Below are 12,619 nucleotides of genomic sequence, written 5' to 3' on the forward strand. Positions count from 1 at the left end.
GAAATTCTTACGCTGACAGTTTTTTCCTGGTGTGTAGATAGTATTGTCTATTTTTTTTTTTGCATTTTACTTCAAACCAGTGAAAATCCCTCAACTGTATGAAATTTGATTCTGATTTTCATATGAACAAAAAATTACTAATTAATTTCCCATAACTGGACTAGGTTGGTAGAGTAACATGTTTTACTGAATGCTTTAGTTCCTTTTTGTAGAAATAAGGTCATCTGATGCTTTTAAACAATGAATTATAACATTTGTGTAAGTAATTTTTTTACTGTAACATATGGATTATAAAACAAATTATAACAAATACTACAGCAAGTGGATTTGGTACTTAATATTTTATTCTACTTTTTTTTTTTTTTTTTTTTCTCAGTTCATACCCCTTGGACGGCTCACTGGAGCTGGAGGGCTCACATCCTGGAAAATGTAAGTTACAGAGACTTTAAGTCTTTTTTATCAAGCTTCAGTTATTCTGAGCATGTCAGCTCTTGAATGCTGAAGTTTACTTGCACAGTTAAAGCACAGCACAAGAATCAGCTCAGGCTGTGCAGAACCTTGCAAAGCTGGTCTCTTTGGAATATGTCCAAATAGATATTCAAATCAGTATTACAACATAAATCAAAAATGCTTGCCACATTTTACAGTGTACTTCATAAGACAAGAACATTTTCTCTCAGTTATGATTCTTTTTCAAAGAGTGGAAATCTTCAACTTGATGGTACTTGATGGCAGAAGAATGTTCACTGAAGTGTGGCATAACGCTGTAGCTTGTTACATTCAAATTTAAAGTAATAAAAAATATGAAGGAGTGGAGGAAAGAGAACTATTTATCACATGGTTTATCCACTAAAACAATTTCAACTTGTAAGCCCAAATTTATTCATGATGTTAGTGCCACCGCAGCACCGGAGATTTTATCCCCACTGCTTTTCTTCCATGGTTGTTGCTGTCAAAGCTTCCCAGTCACCTTGGTTAAATCATTCCATGTGCCAAAAGTAATTATCCAAAGTTCCATGCTGCCTGAAATGATGTGAAACTTTGGACTGTGTGCAGCTATGATGTCATAAGACAGTCATTAATGTGAGAGTGGCTTACCTGGAGGCCTGAAGGCCCATGCCAATGAATCACATTCCCATATGAAAGGTATTGATTTAATCATTCTGATGGCAGGCCTGTCAGAAATGTAATTGTCCACTGGAAGTACAAATGTGTAAATGGACATCCCAGCAGAAGGCAGCAATCTTTCTAAGTAACATTTTACATTTATTCAGGTCATTCCACTTGTTTTCCTCCTCCTTGTGCGCCCAGCCCAAGTCTGCTATTGATATAAAGGTTGAAGCTCAGGCAGCTTAACTGTTATGTGGAATGACCTTTACTTTTAATATTAATATATTATTGTAAAGTCTATGAGACTCATAAATGCAATTTTAGAATTCATATGAAATGCCATGTGCTGAACCTATTGCAACTTTTCCTCTAGTCCTGTGGCAGGTTGCAAACTATGCGAATTAATATGCATCATATTCTTTCCCTTTTATTTACTTAGAGAGGTTTGCAGAGCAACTTTATCAAGAGTAACATTATCAAGAGCTTTCCTGCAAGCTTCTTTATCATATTCACATCCGTGTCTGCTCGACACTTGTCACTGTCAATCAAATCGCAATAATACGCAGATGATTTGCTCATTTGGTTTAATAAAATCTCTCTGCTTATTTGCACTGCAGTCATTATGCCACATAATTGCTCCGCCGCCGAGGTGAAAGGCAGCCAGTTGCCTGGGGGATAAGAAGAGACTATTGCTATATGAAGGATTTGTTTCTTTGCCTCTGTCTCTCCCTAGTCACTCATATCCCTAAAATTAATATTGTATTTGAATCCAGTCCTGCTATTCTTATGCAGGCTAACATTGTTATTACTTATTATTTGGATGTGAAGTCATTTATTTTTAGTTTTGATGTCCAGGCTGTCAAGCTAAATTCATTGTGTACTGCCACACACGATTTTTAACTGCCATTTAAACTTGATTCAAAATCCAAATTATGAAGAGAACATGTTCAAAGGAATGGGCTGACAGGAAGTATAGCTACAATTTTTATTTCCCAGGAAATCAAAGTATAGATCTTGTTATTGTTCTGTGGTGGAGATATGTGCAGTTTTCATACCTCATAATCTTTTTTGTATTGGCTGGACACTGTGATTCAGAAACAGAAAAAGGGGGGCTATTTATGCATATAAGCAGCCCTTAGGGTGCAAAACAAAGGCATTCACTTCCAGAAATGATAGAGCACAGAACTAGCTCAAGTGACTGTTGTAAATTCCTGAATGATTTGTACTCCATTTTCCAGTAGATTCTATTATGACGGATGGTGGAAGTAAAAATGAGGAATCTATCCCTGCAACACAAACCTTGGCTCCTTCACTGAACAGTTAATAAATCAGTCACTGCCATGTGATAATAATTACCATCCAATACTTTCGGGGTGATTCCACCTCAGTGGCATACTCGTTAGGAGCCTAAAATACTTCATATTTAAATGTATTCCAAATAGCAAGTGCTTAATGTTTCTTTTACAGAAAATTAAAAACTAGGCTAAAATTCCATATGAGACTATGTTTATGTTCAGCTTTCCTATTCTTATTCAAAGTCCTGCACTGAGCCTAACTGGGACTCTGTTGGTAGGCCAGAGGAAGTGCTAATGCTTTAAAGCTGTTGAACTTGACCATACACTTTTATTTCTATAAACTCAATCTAATAGTCTTTCAGATATAGAAAGAGATAGTGATTATCTGTAATATTAACATAGGGACAGTTAATGGGGAGCCCATTAATTCACAGAAGCCCCAAAAGGAGTAGGAGGTTACCTCCAGCCTTTCTGGTAGGCCATTGCAGTTCATCCAGTCAATGTGATACTGAACCCAGTAGCAAGATTAAAAAAAAAAATTATACTGTGAGATTTTCAATCTCACTTTGTAGAAATCAAGAGATATAACTCCATTCAGTAGCTAAAGTGGTTAATCACTCTCTCTATTAAAATATTTACTGAATGTCTTATTCAAAATTGGTTCTTGTTATGGCTTTCCACACTAGATTAAAGATATCTATCTCCCAGAATATTTGTTCTTTTTTTATTGTCTTGTAATTGAGTTCTTTCTCAGTAGTTTTTAGCAAAATTAACAGATCCCTTAACATATCCCTGGTCTCTCCACAAGCTTTCTGTGTGTACAGGGCTCTTTGCTTTTATCACAGGTAAGTAATGACATCGGTTATCTAAGCAGTGTTTTGTATAAAGTTAACCTCTTTTTCAGGGGGCAAGGAGGCATAGCTGTTGTAATGGGCAGCTAAGATTGATTTTTTTTTTAGTTCTGTTTTGCTTGGGGTTTTTTAATTACAAGAAAGGGCTGCATTCTTTTTTTCATTTAGTATTTAGTTTGGATTTTTTGAGCATATCTCTGAAGTACTTGTGATCATCTTTTGGTTACATATCTTGATCATTATTTACCACTGTGAATGGATTAAGCATTTCTATTATCCAAGTATGCTTATAACTTATTTGTTAGGGAAAAAATGTATTAGGTCTTTATCAAGTCATGATATAAAACATTCAAGATCTGACAGTGCAGTGGAGTTCAGCTGGACTATGTGTTCAGACGACCAGCCATGCCACGTGGGCTGTAGGTATCAGAAACATACTCCAGCTAGGTACCACAACATGGCTTGCCTAGGCTGCTTCTGCTTCATGAATGATCTTGCATGCTCCCCTTCTGCATTCCACATAGCAGTGCAGATTCATTCAAACTCAGAACTCTCATTTTCCTTCCTGAAAAACAAAATGTTCAGCAAAGGAAATTGGTAAAAACACCTGTATATCCTTCAGCTTGTTAAACAGACATATTTAGAAATCTAGTGAGTAGAAAAGGGAGATGAGGATTTTTTCTCTTGAGACAACTAAAGATCTTGTCACCAGTCTGCATAGATGTTACACTTTACACAGTATTTTTTTCTGTAGAATACAGTTTCTCATCCTGTCCTCTTCCATAATTTACCTTTGCTTTCATACTGTGTTCTGCCCCAAATAGCTGTTCACTGCAGACCAGCTGTTGCTACTAAAACACAGCAGCCTGTATAGACAGGTCATGAAGCTTGAGATTTTGTGAAGGAGGTCAAGTAGGGACCAGGTTGCTCTGGAAAGTTTTAGTGTCTCTCCATCTTTGGAGATATTGAAACCTCAGCTGGATGTGGTCCTGAGCAATCCTCTCCAGACAGCCCTGCAGCTGAGCAGGGGAATTGGACCAGATAATCTCCAGAGGATCATTCCAAACTCATGCTTTCTGTAATTCAAGGATGCAGAAGAGCCATGTGACTTGCAAAATCGTTTTATATAAAGGGTATAAACATATAAAATTATCTATTGTCATCATTTGGTAGGAAATAATTTTACAGTGAAATCAAATATAATAATCTGCATTACCATTTGTAAAGAATTTTATTTTGCTTCATCATATGTGTGTGGGGTGGGTTGTTTGTTTGTTTCTGGGATCTGGAGATTTTTTTGTTTCTGGGGCTTTTTCGTCTTTTTTTTTGTTGTTGTTTTGTGTTGGGTATTTTTGGTTGTTTCTCTTTTTTTTTTTTGGTGGGGGGAGATAAAAAATGCACATCTTCTTAGCTAATTGTAGGCCATAATATTTTAGTCAATAGGAGCAGATTCAAAATATTTTCTGCTAAATAAAGGTATTTAAACCAGATTTCCAAAGAGGCCAGCCACAGAAACTTCAACAACACGACCTAAAGATTGCTTTGAAAAAAATCCTGATTTAAGATTAATCACAAAAACACTCAGAGAGGAAAGAAGGAGAGTTTCATTTTCTTGTCCTTATGGTGGGTTTTGATCGTTCCTAATCTCTAATATTAAAACTATCTTAATTCTAAATATGTTTATTTTGTCATGGTGGCTGATTTTGTTCTAGAAATGTAATGAATATTTGGAAGAAATGTTGACTATTGTGTGGGTGATGGTTTTCCCACATGGAAGTACAGCTGCTGTGTTGCTTTTGTCTGGATGTTGGCTCCTGTTCTCCTTTCTGTACACACTCCATTGCATGTTCCTTTCCAAGAGCATCCTTATGTAATTTGTAACAGGAAGTAGCAACAGTTTTAAAACAAAAATGTTGCCTATATTTTTTGTAGAGATATCTTAGTTTCAGACAAACTAGCATATTGAATTATGTATTGCAGTAGTAAAAATAATATTAGTTTTCCTAAGAATACAGTGCTTAGTTTGGTGTGCAGCTGCCATAATTACTTAAGAAAAGAACTGATGTGTTTGAATTAGCACTCTGTGCATTTACATACACAGACTTGTGCATACACAGACACACACTGAGGGGTCATAAATTAAAGAAAATTGGGAATTTCTGTCCAGCTCGAATAGTTAAACCCCATGCCTGTATTCAAAACTTCGGTGAGCAGGATTTCAGAGGGACTGAAAATAAAGAATAATTTATAATTACACAGTCTGTAATTAAATAATGAAAATTAATTTAATTGTGACAGTAGTTCTTTGCTTGACTATTGAATAAGTTACTTGACATTTTTCAGCAATATTCTTGGCTTTAAATTTGAATCAATATATAAAATAACAGAGAAAATACTGCACTAGGGAGCATTCTATCCAGGATTTTCATAAAAGAGAGAAATCTAATATTATACCCTGCTATTAATTAACATTAGATTTACTATCTGAAAGAAGGTGTTTAAAATTCTGCAAAATGAGACATGTTTATCTTTTTATAGTCTCTTTCTCATAATCTTCATTTTCCAAAGGCATTAAGGGACCTTATGTTTGCAAAGTGGAAATTATTAAGGATAATTAAGATGAAACTTTTGTTTGACAGAGGAATTCTCATGATGTTTGGAAAGATCAGCTTGAATCTAATCTTAGTTCACACTGTTGCTTTTTAGAATGAAATGCTGTGTAATAAAACCACAAACAGCCAAGTCAGACTTCAAAACTGCAGACATTACTTGTGTCCCTTAAAAAGGAAGAAAAATTAGACCTCCCAACCTCTTGTGGATTTAGTAACGGACAAATGTATAGAAGATAAGATTGAATTAAATTATTACTTTGAGGAAATAGAACTGAATGGGAGGTACAAACTTACACTAACTTACAAAGAAAAGGTTGCAGATGGCATAGAAAAGATCCCAAAAACTCAGGTGAAAAAGAAACCACTTGAAACAGATGGAGACAGAGGTTCTATTGAAGAGGTTTTTTGCCAACGTTAAGTTCTTATTTGTAGATGAAATATTTCAACTGAAATCTTGTTGAAGTTAACAGGACTTTTCTTGTTTTTTAAATTGGTCTGTAATGTCCCTAAAACATTAACTTGTGACTAGTCAAATTGGTTGTGAATAGTCCAAATTGGGAGGCAGACTGAGGTTCCCATATCCTGGCCATGATGCAGTAGAAGCTAACCTCTTTTGACTTTAAATTGCTTCCTACTGAGCAAATATTTGATATTCCATCTACCAGTGTTCATTTTTCTAAGGTTCTTGAGCTGTAACTGGATAGCCAGATCCTGAGTCCAATTGCATTTCCAAGATAGTCATCTGACTCAGTGTTCTTGCTCCTCTCCTGCTCATTGAAGGGATCCATTTGCAGTGGAACTCAGATGTTACTCTGTTTTCCTGCACTACCCAGCTTGTGTTCAGCTTGTGTTGCCTAAAAATTTGAGAACAAATCTGAGACATACCTAGCTCCTATCTGCCTGTTTCCAGTGAAAGAATGACCGTGCCACATTGACATCTGCCCCAGGTGCCAGATGGGCAGCCTGTGGGAAGATGCTGAGCTGCTGGTCTTTTTTTTTTTCCCGTGTGTTCAGTCTACAAGGACAAAATGTAGTAAATGCTTTCTTTATATGCAGTCTTCTAAATATATACTACCTACTATACTGTTTAGTTTGAGCCAGAAATGTATATACAGAATATAGAACTGGAAAAAAAAAAAAAGTGTGTAAGGGAGAGGGGTGTTTCTGAGTTTCCATTCAGCCCTTTATGTTTGCCAACGGAACTTCTCTGCTCCCAGTTATAAACTCTGAGGCAGTAGCATCAGCTATAATTTCTGTCTGGAGAGATGGAGGGAGGAGAAAGTGTCTTTCTCACAAGCTTTTCCTTTATTGGAACACTGAGGTCACCAATGTTATACTGCATGGCAGGGCAGCTGGAAATGGGGACTGGATCACTGAGGGGTGGAGCAGTCCTAGAGACAGGCTGTTATGGCATGGGTTGTAAGTGTGGGCTGTAAGGTGCTGCTCAGTGGCAGCCTTTTATTTAAGCCCAACATCATCTCTGTTTGGGGCTTTATTAACTGAGCTACAATCCTTGGTAGCTTTTCATAGCTGTTCCCCATTGAATGTGAAAGCTTCCTTTGCATAGTCACCCTCTCTCTCCCCAGTCTTTACTCTTTATATTCAGTTCTTTGATCAGTCATCCACTAAGTTTTTTAAATATTCAGCTTTTTAAAATTACCAACCACTTACATACCTGCTTAATATGTCACTTTACCAGGAAAGTAATAAGAAGATGAAAGGAGGAAAGTGACTTTTGTGTAGAAATATGGCTCAAGGTCTGAGTGGAGAAAAAAATAGTCCTACTTTATTATGTCTCATCATCTCTGAAATTATGTAGTTATTTTTCAGTCAACAAATTAACTGTGATTTTTCCATCTGAAAATTATGAATTGGTTTTGGTCTGCCTTTCACTCATCATATCATACCATTACAGGAAAAACTGGAGTTCATAATGATATTGTGGAAACTGCTGATCAAAGCTTGTTTACACGGACTGTGTTCGCTGATTTGCCAAAGTTGTCTCATACAGATGCACTTTAATGATTATTCTCTGCAAAACTGATTTTTCAAAAAGATTCTTCGTTCTGATTACTCTGTAATCTTAGTTATCCTTGAGACTGTGGGATTACATACATATTTGTTTAAAAGTATGTTCTACGTTATTATGATTCAAAATGTTCCATGAAAGGAAGATATTGAGGGGAAAAAAAAAAGCTTATTCATAAGGAAATATTAATTATAGCTGTAAGTCTAGTTAGTCTGATTAAAACCTTATAAAAAGTTCTCAATGAATGGCTGTGAAAATTCTAAAATGAGGAATTTTAATTCATCACTAGATATTCAATGGTAGGAATTAAATATATAGGCTTTTACCCTGAAAATGTCTCTATTACAAATAAGTTGTATGGATATGTAGAGATTTAATTTAAGATTAATTTTACATTTTAGCATTTACAAACAGGATTTGTATTGTTTTGATAGCTAAGGAACATATTTTCAAAATGTGTGACTAACAAATTGAGTGCTTCTCATCCAGCAATCTTCCCTGGGATGTTTTACCTACAAGCAAGTATTCCCATAAGTAGGAAACCAGTGCAATTGGGATCTAAGCCTTCCTTTGGGATTTATTCTGACAGTATAAACCTCTAGTCAGATTCAAGTGTTCAGCTTCTTTAAAAAAATAGTGATAAAATAGTCCTTTCTTTCCTCATAATGGGAAATTACTTTGAAAATCATACTGTGCAGAATTAAAATTCATCTTAGAACTGTAATTCTCACCATTTAAATAAGAGCTATTAGGTAAGCAAATACAAAGGAATAAAAGGAGTACTGTAAGTCAGTTTTACAAGTTTCATGGTTCTGAATTCTGCACAGTTGGACTCACAGTAACTGAGGTTTCTAATTCATAAATTAAGGAATCTGAAATACATTCAGATTTAAATGTTTAATGTATTTTTTCCACTGTGTGAGACATGTTGAAGAAAGTGTAGTTTGAAGGCTATGATCTGATCTTTAATTAGTCATTGATAGGAGCTTCTGCTATTCAGGAACCATTAATACAGTCAATCTCTTATGTTGTGAAACACACTGACAGCCATGCAAATACAAAAGTGTCTGAATACTATACACAAATGTATTCTTTTTATATTAAGTGAGTCTAGGAAGACAGGAGGCTTTCTATGGGGAATAAATAAATTTGATATTTCATCCTTCTATTATAACAGTGAGTTTGCTGCTGACTGAGCAGAGACCAACAGTAGGTCCTGTGATTCTACCCTAAGAACTAAATGACAAATTTTGATGATGCAGTTAGTGCTGTTCCGTCTTACCTCTTCCTCAGGGAAAATAAATACACAGTGAAAAGCATTTTTATATTGGTGCAGCTATAGCTGCATTCATGCTAGCAATTCCATTGTAATAAAAAAAGAAAATGGGAAAAATAAGTACATTATCTTGAACCAACACTACTATTAGAAAAAGTTTCCATCTTTATGCTTCTTTTTAAGAAAATAGAGAAACATCACACTGTTAGGGGTAAACTAGAAAAGGGGTTTGTGTTCGATTTGCTATTAGTTTCCAATAGTGTTCCTAATACAAATGGGCTTCTAATTAATCTTTTCTAATTTGTATCTTTTCTTTCTTTTACTTTGTTAACTTAATTTCAAATCCAAACAGAGCAACGTGCCAAAGCAGCTCAAGCCCCAGCGCAGGTAATAGGAATCTGGGCAGCATTTTCTGTCAAGCCATGAAGGCCTGTCTGGGAATTCATATTTCAGGCAGTAAGTTTCAGGAAGACCTTCCCAAAGCAAATACCTCTCTGGCCTGTAGCTGGCATTGCCATTGAAGGGTCAGAGCCATGCAATAGCTCCAGCCTTACCAGCAGGTATCTATTCCAAACAGTTGGTTCAATGATTGTATATACGATTGTCCTTTGGAATGAGGGGAGAACTGTGACCTGACATCTTCCTCCTTACAGGTAACTTTCATTGCTGTGCACTGTGAATCACCTCCTTCCATTCACTGCTTCATGGATGCATTTACACTGCTTCATAGATACATTTAAATTGAAAACACCCATTTTTAAATACTTTTGTAGGCTTGTCAACATATTTTAGAGATATGACAATTTCTCTGTCTTGGTTTACTGAAAGGATAGGCCTTGTTATCAGCAATTATGCAAATAGAGATCAGTATGGAGAAATTTAAAACAATCCCTTTATGAGATAATACACCATTTTCACCAAGGTAAAAAAGAAAACAAAAATCTAAATTGTTTGTTTGACTGCTTTTATTTTTATTTAGATTGCTCTATAAAGTGCTGATAATATGTTCTTGTAGTATACAAATCACAAAGGAATTGTGCTTGAAAGTACAAAACCAAAGATAGTCAGGGGTTCTGGTTTTAAACTATGTTTGTAATTCTGCTTTTTAGCTTTGAAAAAAGCAAATGCCATCTTTCACCTTTGCATTTTTAGGAAGGTCATATTAATATCAGTAGCTATCAAGTAAGGTTATGTAGGTTTGTGTGGTTATGTAGGTTATTAGTCAAAATTCTTTATCAGCCTCCCTATAGAACTACTGGGGACTTCAGCAGGAGCACTGGGCGTGATCATTTCTGCTTGTCCTGCAGCACACACTGTGTTCCTGCCAAGGAGGTGTTTCTGTCCCTTACCTGCCCATGGATTGCGATGTGTGACTAGAGCAGCTGCAGGACACCATCTAGTGGTGCCGAGCCCGAGCTAATTCCAGACTTACTTTAACTTTCTTCGCATCTTTTTAGCTCATATTCCTTCTCAAAACCACGGCCACCACAAGTGGAAATTCTGGTGCATTCAGAGCTATCCAGAGTCTTCCCACACTGAACAATTAAGCATCACATTGATCATGCCTTAAACAATACGGCCATCGCACCCTTCCTTCTTCTGCAAAGGTACAGGAAGGTGCTTGGCAATTTTGGGGTTTGGATTATGAGTATGTATGGGTTTGGGGTATGAACACAGATATTGTGGAGAAATTCCTCACAGCATTTAGAATTCTGGGTGAAATGGAGAGTATCTAAAAGTAGGAAAAACGGTATCTAAAGGTTATTTAAAGAATCACAGAATGAACTAGGTTGGAAAAGACCTTTGAGTTCATAAAATGTTTGCTACAGGTACCAACCATAGTGAAAGAAATCTTTCATGAGATAAATAATATACAAAAAGCATTCTAGGCCTGATTAATCTCTTATACTGGTTAAAATACAAAGATTTGTTAACTAGATTTATTTAATATTTGGTATGACTAGGAAGGGAATCTAAAAAGCATTTAAGAAAATTTATTACACAAAAGCTGTTTTCTTTTTAGAGTATTATTCCTCTAGTTAGCAAAATAGGAAACTTTGGATTATAGTGGGGTTTGGAGAATTAACAATATTTTGTTCAAAGGCCTGATAAAAGTATTCCTCACAATCCTTCCTATCAAAGTCAAAATTTTATTCCCATTGTAATATAGTTTCGCAACAACCCAACCTGAACATATACAGTCAACACCAAAATGTTGTTCAAGCCACAGAATTTTGCAGAGTAAGATCTATGACATCTGCATAGCTTGTAAGGGAGGATTTCATTATCACCTTTCATTCCTCAGCAGGGTCAGGACCTGATACAGGCAAGACACTTTGAGGAATGGTTAGGTCTGAAAAGCCCACTGATGGAAGTAACCATGTAAAAAAGATTTCTGGAAACACAACCTTCAAAGGAGAGTTGGTGGGAAGAGATTTAGAGCAGGAAAAAGAAAATAGTAGGAAAGAGATTAAGAAAAAAAAAGGGAGCTAACAAGTGACTGCTCCTACTGCATGTAGCAGTGGAAGGCAGATAATTTAGGATATGAGCTTAAAGGGAAGTTGTGCAGCACTTCAGTGGTGCAGGCAAGGAGCTTGAATTTGAAACACAGAAGAACAGGAAATTGCCAAAGGGTTTTAGAAACTCGAGACAGTGGTTTACCAGAATAATAACATTACTAACTGACTGAAGACTTTAAAGTGGCATTTTGAGGACAGGGGATAGAAGGTTACAATAATTGAGACAAAGTGATAACCTTAGCATGGTATTTTTGCCCATAGCTTAGGAACAAAAATAAATCCACCCTACATGCATTGATTTTTGAAATTCTCTGTAATTTTTATATTTGAGATAGCATGGATTTTCTTGTCATCTTCCAAACCTTGACAAATTACTTCAGTTTTGGTATAGCACTTCTGTAATTGTTCTACTGGGCTCAGAAAAAGTCTAATTACAAATGAAAACTAATGCCTGAGGTTTGTTCTTTTTTCCTCCTTATCTTCAGCAGATTTTAGAGGTAGATTTTGTATATCTGTGTGTATGTATTGTTAATATCAATTTACACTGTGTGTGTACGTATCTGCTCAGCAATAGTATCAGAAGCTGGTATTATTCATTTTAAAAGGAGGTTTTAAAGTGTGCCAGCAAGTGTACTCTTGTGGCCAATAAGGCCAGTGGGATCCTGGGGTTCATTAGGAAGAGCATTGCCAGCAGGTCAGGGGGTGCCCTTCTACTCAGCCCTGCTGAGGCACATCTGGGCTACTGTGTCCAGTTCTGGGCTCCTCAGCACAAGAGAGTCATGGAGCTCCTGGAGAAGGTGCATCCAACAGAGATGACGAAGGGACTGGAGCATCTCTCTTACAAGGAAAGGCTGAGTGGGCCGGGGCTGTTCAGCCTTAAGAAGAGATGGCTGAGAGGGGCCCTCATTCCTGTCTGTCCGTGTCTGC

The sequence above is a fragment of the Corvus kubaryi genome, unplaced genomic scaffold (genome assembly GCF_017639235.1).
Source record: "Corvus kubaryi isolate FWS band 111438036 unplaced genomic scaffold, C.kubaryi_AGA036_p1.0 37300, whole genome shotgun sequence".
Classification (NCBI taxonomy): Eukaryota; Metazoa; Chordata; class Aves; order Passeriformes; family Corvidae; genus Corvus; species Corvus kubaryi.